Raw genomic sequence first — 17,038 nt, 5'->3', positions numbered from 1 at the left:
ACCTTCAAAATCGGTACCGTTCACGCGAAATCAATTCCGAAAGCCATTATCCCACGTAGGGTTATGAAATTTGGCACGAATGATCTACTGGTGATGCTCTATCAAATATATTCCGGTTTTTGTGATATATGGAATACTTTACCCGCAGCGCCCCCTACAATTAGGGTATGCGCAAAAATTGGCGAAAATTGAAGGCCCCCTCGCGACCAGGTGAGTGCATCGATACGAATGAAACTTTGCAGGTTCATGGTACTCAATGAGTACGACAACTTTGCCTCAGGACATATTGACCGATTTCGCTTAGGTCAGGGGTCAAAGGTCAATTAGTGCAAAAATCGATAATATGCGAGAGCTGGAGGTGCCTTCGCACCAAATGCTACTCCTAGGGTTATGGTCGGATGGTCATGAAAATTCACACTAATCGTCTGGAATACATTGTGCACAAACGATCGAGCCGGATTTTCAATTTAGATCTTTGTTCACCCACAGCACCCCCTCGAACTTTGGGGATTTCCGATTTCAAACCGCATTTTCGGTACTTTTCATTCAAATGGATACCGAGTAGTTATCAGGAGATGGATCTGGATGAGATTTGACATGCATAATCTGAAGGTGATTCCCTATCCGCTATATCTTATAGTTTCCATGCTCGGCGACCCATCACCGCCTACCGGCTTGTCTATTTATTTTCTGTTTGTTTGTCTGTTTGTCAGCAGGATTTCCCAAATAGTTGTGGATGGATTGCGTCGAAACTTGGTGGACAGTTTGGGTGTGTGACAACAATAAAGTTTATGAAGCCACTTATTGTTGGAAGAAAATTGGAATGGAACAACTTTAATACATAATGAACGAAGAATAATGTTTTTTTTCAGGATCCTACACAAACAACAACTACTAGCTTAATGGCCTCAATTATTTCTAACTTGTTTTGTTGTCCACCATGGAAAGTTTTGGTGGAGGTCTTTCAACACCAGGCCCAGACCTGATGTTTGACTGAAGGAATTTTGGGTAAGCATTTGTAATTTGTTCAGGGTGCTGGTGACAACTCACCTGCTCTTCACAAAAGACACCGTTGGATCTTCAATGTCCACCAAAAAAACAGTACTGGTAAATTAGTTATCTGGCTTAATGTGTTTCTGCAAGACAGCACACAATGATGTCTCACCGTACCTGCGAAACACCAGGGTGGCAGTTTATAGCCGAGTCAAAATTCAAACCCAGCCTGAACAGCTGAGAGGCGAGTGTACATACCTCTAAGATATCCTGCCATTCCCAAAAGGGTACACAGTAAACCCTGACAAAAATCCCCCATTGCAATCTTGATGGGATTTGACGAGAACGTCATCAAATCCCATAGGAAATGCATGGAAGACTTGTATTCAGGGAAACAAAAGGGACAGTGTTGTTTTTCATCCTGTTCGTGGTGAAGCAAAGTCTGCAGTTGAATTTTGTTTTATTTCTTGGAAAGCCAGTCTGACTTTGCACAATCAGCAACCTTTACGCAACACCACAGACAGCGGTTTCAGATTCATGACTTTCAAGATCTCTATCTATCATCCAGCAAGAATAATCTAAGATCACAATTTCATTATTTTGAGCTTTGATGGCATCTTGTAAGATAAGTTTCTAGGAAAAAAAAAGTCAATTTATTTTCTTCCAAAAGGCAAACATGTCACAGTAAAAGACATAGCCGGATGTCTCGTTTCTGTCTTTACATCAACAGCCTGTGGGTTCCCAATATTTCCCACTTGAGTCCCAATCCCTGCTGCTCTTTATAAAATATTTGTTTGTTTTTTTCTTGCAAAGAATTCCAACTCACTTATGTCTAATCATGACACTTTTACAGAAACAGGACCACATGGATTTAGTTCTGATGTCTTGAACACTTGCTCCAACCGATTGGCTTCCCCCATCTCCATACTTTTCCCGTTGCCATTTTTTCTGGGCCATCTTCCCTCAAAGTGGAAATGTGACACTTTTTCATAAATCAATAAACAAACAAATAAAATTCCGATCTTCTCAATCACTGTGCAGTAAACGTTCTTCATGGAATTCGTTATTTGAGTTAACATTGTGTCTTAACACTTCTCGAACTCACATCACTCATTATTGCTTCGGGTTTTGGATCAGTCGGTCTGTCTTGGAGATGTGGTCCTCAAAAATGGCAGGATGCTTTCGATGAAAATTCCACCAACTCCTTATCAACAGATGTCAATTTTTTCCTCCTTCAAAAAGCTTCTATTACCTTCTCATCGTGGCCGTCAATGTCAAATCTTTAACTGGAACAGCACTTGTTGGAGCGCATACCTCCGCCAGGCTGAACAGTTTATGTTTTATATCCGACTGTTGGGCCGGATCTACATCTGGACCTTCACCAAAATCGAATCAATTAGTCCTTGTCACACACCTAACCTGTCCAACAAGTTTCGTCTGAATCCGTCCATAACTTTTTGAGATATCCTGCTCACAAACAGGCGTGAATACATAACCTCTGTCCACCTTCGGTGGTGGAGGTGATAAGCTACAGTGTGATCGATCCATGTAAACTTTGTATCTAGAGAGAGAGAGAGAGAGAGAGAGAGAGAGAGAGAGAGAGAGGCAGAGAGGCTCCTAAATGAGACATATCTCATCATCTCAAGGGATTGCAACTTATGGGTGACCTCGAGACCACAAAGGTGAGAACATGATACCACTCGGGGCACTCTGGTTAAATGGACAACCCCAGGATGCCTTAAGGGAGCTCTCAGCACAAAATGCTGATGGATATGTAGCAAAAGCTGCTGAAAATAAATGAACTAAAAGCGGTCGTCCTTTCTTCCTCGATGGTGGAATTATTGTACGCGCCATTAAAGGGCAAATGCAACTTCAGTCAATATCTCAGTAACTTTTGTGCAGTGCACAAATGGTTGAGAAAGGTGTGTGACGTCACACATGTATTTCACAGTCAATCACGAGCCGAAGAACAGATAGGTGACACAAATGTTGTGGGCCTATGCATGGCCAGGCTCTGTATCATAGCTCCTGGCCGATCAGCAATTGTTCAGCAAGTGTACCTATCGAGTTCCATCAAGGCAAGACATGCTGCCCAGTTGGAAAAGCTTTTCACTATTACTCGCCTTCCATTTTGGTTGCATTTGCTTGTCCATGCATTGGTCAAATTGCCAGAAAACCGTTTAAACATTCCACCCCTGATAGGGGAATGCCATGTCGAGGTGGGAGGGAATGGAAGTATAACTCAAGGAGCGCTGAGTGTAAAGGATCTCACTGCAGATCCTAAGAGAAAAGAAGAGTTGGAAAGTTGATGTTCATGCACAGCAAGTCTTACGACAGAGTTCCATAATCCTACATGAAGGACTCCTGTGATCAGGTGACTGAAATATTGTGATGGAACTGTGTAACAGATGGACCAAACGTAACTTCTGAGATTCTGAGAAAATGTGGCAGATGGTACGTGACAAGGATCATGCTGGTACTCACGCACCACCTGGTGTCACCAATTCGTTAAAATTTAGACCAAAATACAAAAGCTGAACTGACACAGGAAGCTTGTGGATGAGAATAAAAAAATTGCAAATTTTACTGGAATCCCCCTCCCGACCCCACCTCGTCCCTATTTATTGCCGGATGACTTCATGCACTTCAGCTTTATTGCTCTCACTCATCTTCAATTTCCATTTCAACAACTCTTGGAAAATTGTCAATTTTGCCACAGGGCCGAGAGAGTCACCCAATAACCTTCTGACTGATGAGTCAACAATGCTTAGCACAATATCCTGACCATAGATTCCACATAGGGAAGCCACGAGAAGTATTTGGGGAATTTGGCAAACACGAGAGAATGATGTGTCCACAATGGATCACGCCTGGCTGGCTTTATCACACCCAGCTGCAGTGGCGACCTCAGCCCTAAAACTCCCAGTTTACTCATATCCAAACCTACCTCCCCCACAAGCCACCCCTCCCAACGAGAAGGGAAGTGTGACGAACGTGCTGCTCCGGCTTCAAACCCCGAGGCCTACACAAAATGAAACCACGTGGTCACCATGTGCAGATGAACTCGGATCCCTTTAGCCAATGTGACTTCTCCCCTTTTGGTTTTGTACATCTCGTGGGTTGGATTTCAGTGCCGCACGAAGGGGACGTTGCTCTTGGCCATCAACAATGGACCAGGCAAACAATTGGTGATACAGACTTGTCAAACATCATCGAGAGTACCGGTTGGTTGGCTGCGCCATGGCCTCTCGCAGTATGGAACAACTGAAAAAAAAAATGGATGGCTCAGAGAATATAAAGACATGTTCATGGATTGCTCAGAATCAAGATGTAATGTCACACAATTTCAATGAACCAAGCGAAGCTTCATTCTCGTGCTTGACAAAAGCGTATGTTTGTGTTCAGGGATGCTAAGATCCCCCAAAACAACCCCGAACCCAAATTGGAAACTTGTAAAGAGGTAGATTTGTGGAGGGTTAACGGGGGTAGAAAAGGTCATGGGTTTGGATGAGGGATGATCTGAAATGTTGTTGACCAGCTGTTTTGAAGACCTGGAGGGATGAATGAGATTGAAGAGAGTGTGGGAGTTCATTCCACAGGTGGAGGAGAAGAAGAGGAACGAATGAGTGGAGGTGAGCAGTTATTCTAGATTTTGGGAGTTTCACCAGAAGGGAGTTGATGGGTGGATGATGTACATCCTGCAGAAAGTTGTGGGATGGGGGAGGGAGAGAGAGCAGAGGGTGCAAGAAGAGAAAGGAGGTGGAAGAAGCCAGAGAACACCGACCTGTCTGCGATAAATGTCTCAACACTTGCGTAGGAACCGACACACTCACTTCCCTCCATATTCCAAAACACGAGGCCAACGAATCGGAGATGCACATTTGCCGGTGAACCGGCAGGAACGGCCATTACGTTTGCAGTGACTCAGAGGAAGGGAGTTAAAATTTATATCCCAAGAATCCTGCAACAAATATCCAATCCTGAAGGTCACAAAGACTTACAGAATCACGGAGCGCTCAACCCCACCCACCGCAAACTGCCAAAAAGAACCACGCAAGCCCTCCTTCATGGTCACGTGGGTACATTTACACACTATCATAGTTATATTATCATTGTTGCGAGCCTACTTAGTAATATTCTTATGGAAACTTTGCTCAAAGAATATGGCCCCAGTTGGGAATTTAGAGACAACTGTGATCGAGTGGGTATCTATTTATTACGTATGCACTGGGGGAGGTTGCATGGTGGTTAAATGCGGATGAGAGGAGAGGGAAAGAAGTGTTTGGGAATGTGTGGGAGGTTTGAGAGGAGATTGGAGAGGGGCGATAAGGGTTTGTATGGAGAATCCGTGGGACGGAATGGAAAGGGGAGAGGGGGGTGGGGGAGAGATTTTCAATGTTTGCATACATAATAAATACAACCCCCCATGAAGAACAGACAGACAACAATTCATACAATTTGATACAACATATTCATCGATATTTCACAAAAAAAATGATAACTTGGAAGGTTTCAAGAAACGAAATGTACAATTGTTTCCCGAAAGCACTACGTGGTACAATCAGTCTGAGGTCATATGAGCCAACCGCATGCTTGTTCTGCACTGAGACTTCCTGATGATCCCCTAGTGGATAGAGAAACTGGTGTATCATCCAACTTCCTAAATCCAGACAAATGGAGACCTCAGTTTGGATTCGAACTTTTTACCCAAGTTTGAGACTCGGGGGTCCAACCGACGTGCCAGGACTTCGATGCAGTGTTTACACTTTTTGGTTGTGGTCAAGCCTGTGGTTTTTGGTGCCAGGAATGAAATGGCCGATGCAATCGCGCCTTCGTCTCGAAATGTCTGTCGCAATATTGTTTCTAACTGCTGGGCCATCAGCTGAGCGCCGCCATCACTTTTTCTACCCATTAAGCTCAGTACCTCTCCAGTCTACCGAGTGTCTGCAGCGGCGAATGCGACACATACGGTCAGCGAGATGGGAACAGCAAACAATGTATCGAGCCGTGAACATCCTACCTGGTGTGATAGTAAGAAGTCACGTGACCTTGCAGATTCAGCAGAGATAACTGATGAGACGCTCTGACAATGATGTGACAAGGATGTGACAATGTGCAATTGAGAGCATTAACGTTTGAAAATTGGTCAAATTTTCCATCCTCGTCGTCGTCGTCAAGCGTCATGCAGGCAGTTCGTGAACATCCTCGATGCCATTAGTGGGGACGTGGAACGCAACTGAACTGTTTGCGATAAAAATGTCAAATGACGTGTGTACACGACCCGGTAGGAATAAGCTTTCGGGCACATGAAGTCTGGCTACGGCTTGGATCGCTGAGTGACAATGTCACCGAACCATGTAGGTGTCCCGCGGATTTCCTGCAAGAGCACAACTTCAATTCACAATTGGTTTATAGACCGCGGTCCTGCCCGATCACCGTCACCTCGCACCTTGTACATCAAGAGAATGTTCTCCGGGCGAGCGAAAAAGTTCTGGGAACACATGGTTTGGAACCGGTGGAAGGTTTGAGGACCGTGATGAGCTCAGGTGGTACACGTGCCTGGTGTTGGCGCAGTGGTTAGGGTGGTGGCCTGGGATCCCAGGGTCCTGAGTTCAAGCCCCGTGGGCCGCTGAATTAATACACCAGGGGGTTGACTCAGCCCGTCATCCTTCCGAGGTCGGCGAAATGAGCACCAGTTCCAGTGTGTGTACTGGTAGAGGGGCACTACATCAGTGACACAGTCGCGCTTCAAGAAATGATAGCTACCCCGGCAGCTAAGCTGCCATACCACCACCACCACCACCAGGTGGTACAGAATATACCTCTGGGGTAACGGTGGGCTACGCAACGGACCCCCGAGGTAAAGGTTCGCAACGGACCCCCGGGGTAAGGGTGGGCTATGCAATGGACCCCTGGGGTAAGGGTATGCAACGGACCCCCGGGGTAAGGGTACACAACGGAGCCCCGAGGTAAAGGTTCGCAACAGACCCCCGAACAACTGTAAGTAACGGACCCCCAAGCAAGGGCATGTATGGGATCCCTGATAAGGGTCTGTTATGGATCCCCAGACAACAGTGCATAAGGGACCCCTGAGACCTGGGTAAGGGACCCCAGACACAACAAGCCCCGACATAAGGGGACATATTAAGGGATCAATATAATAAGAGTGCACTCCCTCCCCCCCCCCCCCTGTTCAGTACTCACGTGTAAGATGGACAAAGCAAACCTTCTTTCACACTCGGATAACAGAACGAAGGTCCGTTCAAAAAGACTCGTCCTCGTCCCTCTCCGAGCCCAAGAAAAGCGCGGGATTTGCGGAAAAGCCAACGCCCCGCGCCGACCTCCTTACGTCCATCCTCCCCCCCTCCCCCCCCCCCTCGGCCGTCTCGACCCCCCTTTAAAACGCCCCAACCAGCCCTTCCTGCGACGCCGGACAAACGAGGAGCCGTTTTTCTCGGTATAAATCAAAAAGTGTTTTCCCTCCTGTTGGACTCCACGAAGCGTTGACGTCTTTCCATCCTCCATCCTTCCGAATAGTGAAGCTCCCAAAAGTTTATGATGGAAACTTAAACTTTTTCATTACTTTATGAGTTGATTGAAAATATCCCCGTTTGAGCCAAGATTGAACATCACGATCCCAGTATACCTGTCCAGGGGTTACCTGCAGATATAATACAGCCCCATTCATCTCTGGGATTGAAGGATCAAGAGGAGAGACAAGCCCGGTGAACTTCAAGCGAACCGTGTTGCGTGACGTCGCCGGCACAGTGCTGGGTGGAGTTCATGATGGCCACGCTTCGAGTAAACCCAAACACACACAAACACACACCAACAACACACAAACACACACACCAACAACACACACCAACAGCACACACCAACAGCACACACCAACAACACACAACAACAACACACAACACAAACACACACCAACACACACCAACAACACACACCAACACCACACACAAACACACACAAACACAAGCCAACACACACCAACAATACACACAAACACACACAAACACACACCAACACACACCAACAACACACACAAACACACACCAACAACACACACCAACACACACCAACAACACACACAAACACACACCAACAACACACACCAACACACACCAACAACACACACAAACACACACCAACAACACACACAAACACAAACCAAGAACACACACAAACACACACCAACAACGCACACAAACACACACCAACAACACACACACCAACACACACCAACTACACACACACCAACACACACAAACACACACCGACACACACCAACAACACACACAAACACACACCGACACATTGAAAACATGTTCGGAAGGACCTGCGAGCATGATTCAATCGTACACCCCTCACCCCCGTCCCAGCTGCCTACGTAATAAATAGATGGTGCCTTTCTTGGAACTTTGTCACGTGGTTCAGATAAAAGCAAATGGCAATTGAAAAATCCATTTGAAGACGCCCCTGATAAAGTGTAATGAAGGTAATGAGATGAACCCGTTCGTTTAAATGTGCCAACTTAAGGGGGAGTTCAAACAGTGTGGGTTTCTCCACATCACCAACTAAACTCGGTTTGTTTAAACACAATAGGGAGTTAAATCATGGACATACTGTACATATTGTTGGGATCAGTGAGAAGTGGGGAACCTCAGGGGGATCAGAATTACATTCCTTATTTATATCAAGGATTTGCACAGTGGGGTGAGGAAGTTGGCTTTTCAAACTTGCAGATGACACAAAGCTCGAAGGAGGTATTAAGGTAGATGTCGTGGAGAGGGAAGTGATCAGATTCAGGAAAGTCAAGATATTTTCGTTGATTTGGCCAAAAGATTGGAGGATGCAGTTTAACCTGAGCAAGTGTAAGGTGTTAGGGATGGGGAAAAATAATGAAAATTGAGATTACAGGATGCAAGGGGTAATTTTGGAACTTGTCTCACAGGAGAAGGATCTGGGGGTGGTAATAGACACGGCAGGTAAGCAGGCAGCACATTGCCAGGTAGCCAAAGGGAAAGCAAATTGGGTTTTAGGGTTGTATTCAGAGGGGGGGTCGTTTATAAAGAAATAAATTATACTAGGTAGAGCGCATACCTCCGCCAGGTTGAACAGGTATTCTACGTTTTGTTTCCCACTGATAGGCCGGATCTGAATCAAAATGGAATTAGCTTGTTCTTGTCACCTAACCCACTCATGCACCTAGTTTTGTCAGAACATTTTGAGATATTGTTACGAATCTGGCAGCCATGAGCACTCAACATTCAGGTTCCCGTAGCTCAGTTATTTCGTAAAGTAAATGTGGATAGATAGCTCCCTTTCCCCGATGTCTAATGGGAATTAAGTGTACGTGCGCTACGGGTTATTTTATAGATAGGATTCTTATATTCCCCCCAAAACAACCCCAACAACAACACCAACAACAACAGCATCCTCCCTGGCTTCCTTCCATCATCGGCCTTTCTGACGCACATATGTGCCTAGCGCCTGTGGGCGGAGTTCCATTGGCAACCGACGCATTGGCTCCACTTCAGGGTCGAGCAAGACGTGTTGCATTCAGCCAATGGGCAAAGTGCGAGCGACATACGCCGCGTTCCAGCCAATGCGGAGGCCCGTCACCCGAAGAAGGAGGAATTCCTCTCAAGGGGGACGGGCCGTGAGGATGCTCGCCACGCCCCCCAGATGAATCACGAACGGCGAGCGGATCGCCTGAGACGAACCGGCCAATCCGGAGGCGAGTTGCGTCGAGGCGGGTATCTCCCCACCCCGTGCAGGGGGGGTTAAGAGAAGCGCAGGTGTGCGCGAAGAGGTCCCTTTTTCCCTTGAGCTGTCCCACGGAGGATCGCCTGCCTGTGAGTCTGTCCCGCCGAGAATCGCTTGCCTGTCTTGTCTGCTGGTGCTCGGTCTCGTCGCTTGCCGGAGGAGCGTGCTGGAGCCCGACGCTGCCCTCCGTACCCGGTGCTTGCAGCAGCATCGAGTTGCGGGTTCGAGTCCTGCCGAGCTGGATTGTCAAGGGCCTTACGAGGCGGGAAAGTCCAAGCTAGCTTCTTACCTCCGGCTCACCTTCCCTCCGAGCTGGGGGGCATCAATAAAGGCCGGCCGGCCCATTTCTTTTGTGCGTGTGTGTGTGTGGGCCTGTCTGTTAAGTAGAATCGTTAAGTGCTTGCGTTATTGTACATTGGAATATATTCGGTTGTAATCTGCTCTTTGTCTCCCTTCCCAGTTTTTGCCCATTATTGTGGAATAAATTCCCCTCTTGTTGAATGTCACAGCTCGTTCCCTGTCATTTCTTTTATTAGCTTAGCACGGTGCGTGTTGGGAAATAGCCAGGCAGTAAATTGTTCATTTGGACCGACAGGCCTCGGAACCATCCGCTCGGGTTACACACGGTTCGGGCACGGTAACGGCTCGTCCCGCTCGAGGCCCGTTGAGGGTGTGAATTCCCCGGTAGCTTTTCCGTGTGGGTACTTAGGTATATTGAAGTTTGGCAATTAACCCTACCACACGCGGTCGAATTATTGGCGATTCAAGGTCCTGTCAGGGACCCGTGCCTTTCGGACTTATCTGAGGGTCATGACCTAAACTCCGGGTGTTCGGTGGAGACGACTCTACTGCTCCCTATAGCGGTCGTGCTCGCCACCGAAACCCGGCCCCACAACAATATCATGCACACAGACAGACAGGGATGAAAACATAACCTTTTGTCCACTTTGGTGGTGGAGGTAATGAACAGACCAGGGGGCATTGCCTTCAGGTAAGGAAGATGAAAGCTCGGATAGTACTGTATTAAGACAGCTGTCTTTCAGTCAGACTGCTTAATGCATGGAATGGTCTCCATGGAAAGGTCTGCCAAAGGTCTCCCAGACAATTAACGTTTGGATTAGTGCTGCCAAAACTGGGAATTCTGGCACAAATGGCACCGTCCCTCGGGTAGACCTGAGGCTGAGTGTCCTGTATGCTACGATTCGTTGGTGCATGTTAAAGATTCTGTGGTATCTTCTGCAAAAAGTAGGCGAGTTGTCGCTGGAATCCTAAACGAGTGACAAACCTGCCCAAATCACTTTCAGTCGAACGTCAGGCCGGATCCAGAGTGAGGGGAGTAGCTTTTGCTCCACACTGATGAGGGAAGCTCTGCGAAGCTCATGCCTAATTGGCAGAGCCTTTTAAAAATTTAAATTCTTCCTGGCTGCTCCAGAACTGTTTTGTGTACCACCGACAGGTTAATGTGTGGCAAGCATTTCCTGTTGGTCAGGATGCATACAGCAATAGCTGGTGTAGCACTTCCTTCCTGGTACCCACTACACTGATGGGGTCTGATCTCGAGTGTCATGGAGTACGATAGTACTCCATATGTCAGGATGACACGGGAAAAAATGGCCACCCATTCAAATGTGCACAAAACGATATGCTTAAAAATGACTCTAGGATGATGTCATAAGCATTTTAAACCCATACCTATTATTCTCGAACATTTTCATACCTAACAAGATGCTAAAATGCAGCACATCACTAAAGTACCAAATCGAGAGATCATAAAATCACCGATTTGTTCATCCTCAAAATGTTGATGAATGTCATCGTGCCAAGCACAATAATGGCTGAAGCAAATACAATGATTCCCATGGAAGGAAGTGACATTCTCTCTTGGGTATTGCCCTGTACCATTACAAAAAAAACATTAAATATCGGATTTAAAAATTAATACAGCACAAAAGTGGATGACACGTTGGCATGACAACGCACAGCCTGGTTTTACACTCGTATAAATATGGCCGCCGTAGCTTTGTGAATATGGTAGTGTTTCATTCCAGATTATACTCACGAATCGGAGAGTCATATCTGAAACATTTATCGAGGTGATTTATCACTTTTATTCTTCATACATCGAGTCTCTTCCTGTGCTGTGTTCCTGTATAAATGCACGTAAGTGGCGTTTATCCACATATTTTTTTCAGCACCTCAGCGTTTACTCACTTCATTTTTTTCCAAAGGAGCATTGATAAATTCATAATCATAGGCAATAACTTTTTTAAAATTTCTTATAATAAATGACTGACCTGTGTGGGTCCGTAGCCAGACTCGACCATGATAGAGGAATGACATATCATCAGTTTATTGAAGCGCCCTCGGGTCCATTATTGGCCGGGAGCCATTGCGGGTTCGTGTGCCTTCTGAATCAAGATAGCTTTTTTCGAGAATCAGCCTTCGACTGGCTTCATGATTGCCTGCGAAAGATCCATGTTCATGGGAACAAACCCATCTCATGTTGGCAATGGATATCAAAAAATTTCTTCAATGTCAAACTCAGGATTCCGATCCAATTCCCAGAAAGAAAAAAAAATAATGCCCTGCACAGCCTGCAGCTATTGACACTGACACAAACCGTGACTCTGGAAAGGGCATGCCTATACTGTACATAACATAAAGTGGCCTGCAAAAGTATTCACACCCAACCAATAATGCCACATTTATATGAATTAGGAATGCTGTAGGAACAATTTTTCCAAATGAACTTTTAGATTCATCACTGAAGAGATCAAACGAAACAGTGTTATAATTGAAGGTAGTTACATGTCAGGAACACCTGCAAAAAAACATGTATAGATCAAAATTTACTGGTTGAAAAAGTATTCAGCCCCAGAGGGCAGTAGTACTTGGTCGAAGAGCCTTTTGCAGCAATGACTACTACGAGTCTTTTTGGGTTGATCTCCACCGGTGGGGTATCGAGGAAAAACGACGCTCGGGGCAAGTTGTCAAATTTCCGCCCCCTCGTAACTCACATGCTGAATTAAACACAAAGCCCAAGGAAATAACTTTATGACAAATCAAATGAGGTACAGTCCATTTGCAAGTCAACATTTAAGTTTTGTTTTCTGCCTTTATAAACGGTCATTGGCTTATTAAATGTGCAGTTGGTGTGACTGTGTGGTTCACAGTCTTCAATGAGGCAAACTCGTCTATTGCAGGTCAGGTCAGGTATGGGAGCATGTGCCAGAGCAGCACGTCGCTGCGTCCACTTTCTGCCGGTACTCCATGGGCCTCTGTCTCGGCATCCCCCAGGCAGATGCCTGGCCCATCCCCATCTCATTGAGATGCTGATCAACCCACTGCAACCATGAGGCACGTGGTTTGCCCAATGGCCTCCTCCACTCACAAGGCTCCCTCGCTGAGAGAATCTGGTGAGCAGGATCAGCGTCAGGAAAACAAGCCACATGTTCATATAGCCACAACTGATGCTCACAACAAAACCCATTTGAGTCTCTCTCAGAAACCGCTCGTTGGACACAAAGTCCGACCAACGATAGCCAAGGATTCTCCGAAGAGACATGGTACCAAAGGAATTGAGTGTCCTTCTCAGATCCATGGTCAGAGTCCAAGTCTCACATCCATAGAGCAAGACTGGAAGCACCAAGGACCTGAAGACTCGGACTTTCTTCCTCCCGCACAGGTACCGGCAGCGCCACGCCCCATGATCCAGTGAATCCATGACTCCCCAAACCGGACCCAGATGTCAGTTGGCCTCTGGCTCACTGCCAGCAGAGACATGAATATCACTGCCAAGGTAAGTGAATCTCGCCACGACCTCAACATCCTCACCACAAACAGGTACAGATAGGACAGCAGCATCCAATACATCATTGAAAGCCTGGATCTTAGTTTTGACCCAGGAAACCCATAATCCCAGCGGCTCCGACTGCTCATTCAGCACCTCGAGGATATCTAGATTCTCTGCAAAGATGACTGCATCACATGGAAATTCAAGGTCAGAGATCTTGACATTCCCAAACGATGCACAGAAGCTTGATCTCTGTGACATCCTCCCCAGAATGCAGTCAAGACAAGTGCTGAAAAGTGTGGAGGCCAGTACACAGTACACACCCCTGACAAACTCCAGTAACAACTGGAAATAAGTCAGAGATGGCACCACCACATTTCACAGCACTCTCAGTACCAGAGTATAGTTCAGACATCAGATCAATCAGTTTTGGTGGCACCCCATGAAGACCAATAATCCTCCAGAGGGCATCCCGCTTCACTGAATCAAATGCTTTAGAGGGATCAACATAAGCTGCAAGCAGCCCCTGCTAAAACTCGTCTGCATTCGTGAGGACCCGAAGAGCAAGGATACAGTCAATCATTGACCTCTTTGGTGGAAAGCCTGACTGCTCTGGACGCCGGTGCTCAAGAAGATGGTGGCGAACCCTATCAAGAATTATCCGAGCAAAGACCTTGCCCGGTACTGAGAGCAGCGTCACCCCTCGGTAGTTGTTACAGTCTTGGCGATCACCCTTCCTTTTCCAGAGAGGGACAACAAGGCCCCTTACCTCTTCCAATCAGTTGGGATGATGCCTGTGATCCAGGCAGAGCACAGAACTGCATGCAATGACATGAGTACAGCATTTCCACCAGCCTTGAGAAGATGAGCGTGGATGCCACAGATCCCATGAGCTTCACCCCATTTCAACCGGCACACCACAGTCTATGTTTCCACAAACGAAGGTGGACCACAGTTGATTGGAGGGTCAGCATTAGGGATTGTAACATCCCTGATGGTCAACTCGACAGCTGGTGGATCAGCCTGGTATAGCTGATCAAAGTAACCGGCCCGGCGGTCCTTCACTTCGGACTCCTCTGTTAAGAGCCTACCACTCTCTGCTCTCGCAGCAGTACACTGAGGGATGGGCTTGGATGAACGCAATGCGCGAATTCTGCTGCAAGCAGGACGAGAATCACCTAACCACAGGTGATGCTCTACCTCCTCGCAGATTCCTCACACATTGGCTTCCTTGTCCACCCTTGGTGGTTTTCTGCCTCAGTTCCCGAAATAGCTCAGCTTTGCCATTCAGCCTGGCCTTGCGACTCTGGTTAATGGTATCCAGAGTCCCTTGACAGAAAAAAATTCTTCTTCACCCCACGGTGAGTTCCAAGACATCTACCGGCAACATCAAGGATGGTGGCCTTGAAGGAACTCCACAACTCTTCAGGATCCCCCAAAGCACCCAGACCCCCCAAGTGTCCACTCAGCCTGTTCGCAAACTCCTCAGCTACTCTCTCAACCTTGAGCTTGCCAACATCCAGCTTAGGCTGGGATGGTAACATTCTGAATGCTGGATTTAAGCTGCAACTTCAGAGTTGCTACAACAAGCCTCTGGTCAGTATTGAGGAACTGAGCACTCTGGTGGACCCTGCAAGTCTAGATCAGCCTCCAGCAACCATCAACGAGCAGATAGTCAATCTCCTCTGCACACCACCAGTGTTGGAATTCCAAGTCCAGCGATGAGCTTGTCGGCGCTGAAACTATGAACCAGCCACCCATAATCCATGACTTCTTGCAAAGTCACGGAACTTAGTGCTATTCTGGTTCACAGTTCCTGACCCATGGGGACCAACACATGTCTCATAACCATCACTATCTGTTCCAGTCGACGCATTGAAATCCCCAAAGACGAGAAGAATATCTCGCCTGGGCCACTGATCATCCACAGACTCGAGTGTGGCGTAGAATGTGTCCTTCACGGTGAGATCACTCACCTCAGTCGGAGCATAAACAGAGACCAGGGAAATGACACCCAAGGAGTGACGAATCCTGTGTCTCATAATACGCTCGTTGACCGGTGTTATCTCAATTATCATTGGAGTCAGCTTATTGGACACAGCTACAGCAACTCCTTGGGCATGGTAACCATCAAAGCGACGAGACGAATAGTAGGTTTAACCATCTGCTATGATCTCACCGCAATCCGGTCTCCAAACCTCAGAGAGTGCTGCAATACTGATATCCAAATGCTTCAGCTCAGATAATAACAGACAGGTGATAATCCTCTCTTTGGGATAGGACATTCCAGGCACCCACCTGAAGAGACCGCCTCAGGTTAACCCAAGGGAACCGCCGTCTGGTGGACGACAGCACCACTCCAACACACACCACTCTAATCTGACCCAGGAACGTTGCCCCATGGTTTCCCTCCTTTCATGAAAGATTGGGGGTCCCGAAGGCATTGCCCAAATCCCGTCATTCGGTGAGCTGTCCTGCGAAGGGCAGCTGCACAGGAGGTACTCCCACGGAGTGGTTTTCAGATTTTTCTTTTTAATGGTTTTGGAATGTTTTGCAGAATGAAGGGTTTTACGGTGGCCAGAGGGCAAATCCTGCCACCAACCTCCTAATAAAAAGTAACCCAACTGCAGGAGGACGTTCGCAGACACAGTTGGGCACTAGATATGGATGGCTGTTGGCTCACAAGGAGCTCCTCCACCCTTTGACAGGTGTTTTTTTCTTCGTCCTGCTGGTTGTCCACATCATACACCGTCCTCACCAAGAAACTTGGTGGGGAAGACGATTTAGTCTTCGACCACCCTACCATGGAACAGGTGAGTGCAGGTTTACATGGTACCTGTAGCAAGTCACAGATCTAATCTGACCTGACCTGACACACAATCACAGCTTTAAAGTCAATTGACTCGGCGAGTTCACGCTCAATGGAGAGGATGGCTCTACGACTGAACTTAGAGTGGCTCATTGTGGATCTGACGTACGTCCTTGAAAACAATATTGGATAGTGAAAATTATGGATTTTAGCAAAAAAAATGTGGACATTATGTTAAAAAAAATGAATCTTTGATAAATTGTATAAAAATTGGCCCAACTTATTCAAGATGCCAGAAGTATTCCAAAAGCAGAAATGCAATGTCACTTCCTCGTCCTCATGTCAGCAGAAGAAAAACAACTGCTGAAGCAAGCTCAGCATGTTTAACCCGGCAAAAAGGGAAGCAGAGAGAACAAGAGCTCTGCGATGATGATAGCTCATCAATCACGAGAAAATCCCAACACTGGGGGGAAGGGTACTTTTACAAGTACGACTTCTCAAGATTTCACAAAGATGGTGATCAGCAGCAAGACCCTGAGGTCATGTGGCTTCTCCCCTCAGTGAAGCGCCACGTCACTTTAGCCCACCACCCCTCGGTCTTAAAAAGAGGAATTCTGCCATTTTTGCTTCCGAAATAAATAGATAATAGTGTTTTATCCGACTGGATG

At 46.9% G+C, this 17,038-nt stretch overlaps 1 protein-coding gene across 1 annotated transcript in view; it reads right to left on the bottom strand.

The window, feature by feature from the left end:
- Nucleotides 1-7,383, bottom strand: part of LOC147011787 (peripheral myelin protein 22-like) — a 49,134-nt gene extending 41,751 nt beyond the window's left edge. Inside the window, exon 1 of the mRNA XM_085856432.1 lies at nt 7,198-7,383. The gene's annotated coding sequence lies outside the window, so the exon portion shown is untranslated. The remainder of the gene's footprint in view (nt 1-7,197) is intronic.
- Between the last annotated feature and the right edge of the window lie 9,655 nt (nt 7,384-17,038).

Source organism: Eptatretus burgeri, chromosome 15 (genome assembly GCF_056783735.1).
Source record: "Eptatretus burgeri isolate ZD-2024b chromosome 15, Ebu_testis_v1, whole genome shotgun sequence".
NCBI classification, from domain to species: Eukaryota; Metazoa; Chordata; class Myxini; order Myxiniformes; family Myxinidae; genus Eptatretus; species Eptatretus burgeri.
The sequence above is the reverse complement of the archived record's forward strand: the minus strand, read 5'-3'. Positions and strand labels throughout refer to the sequence as shown.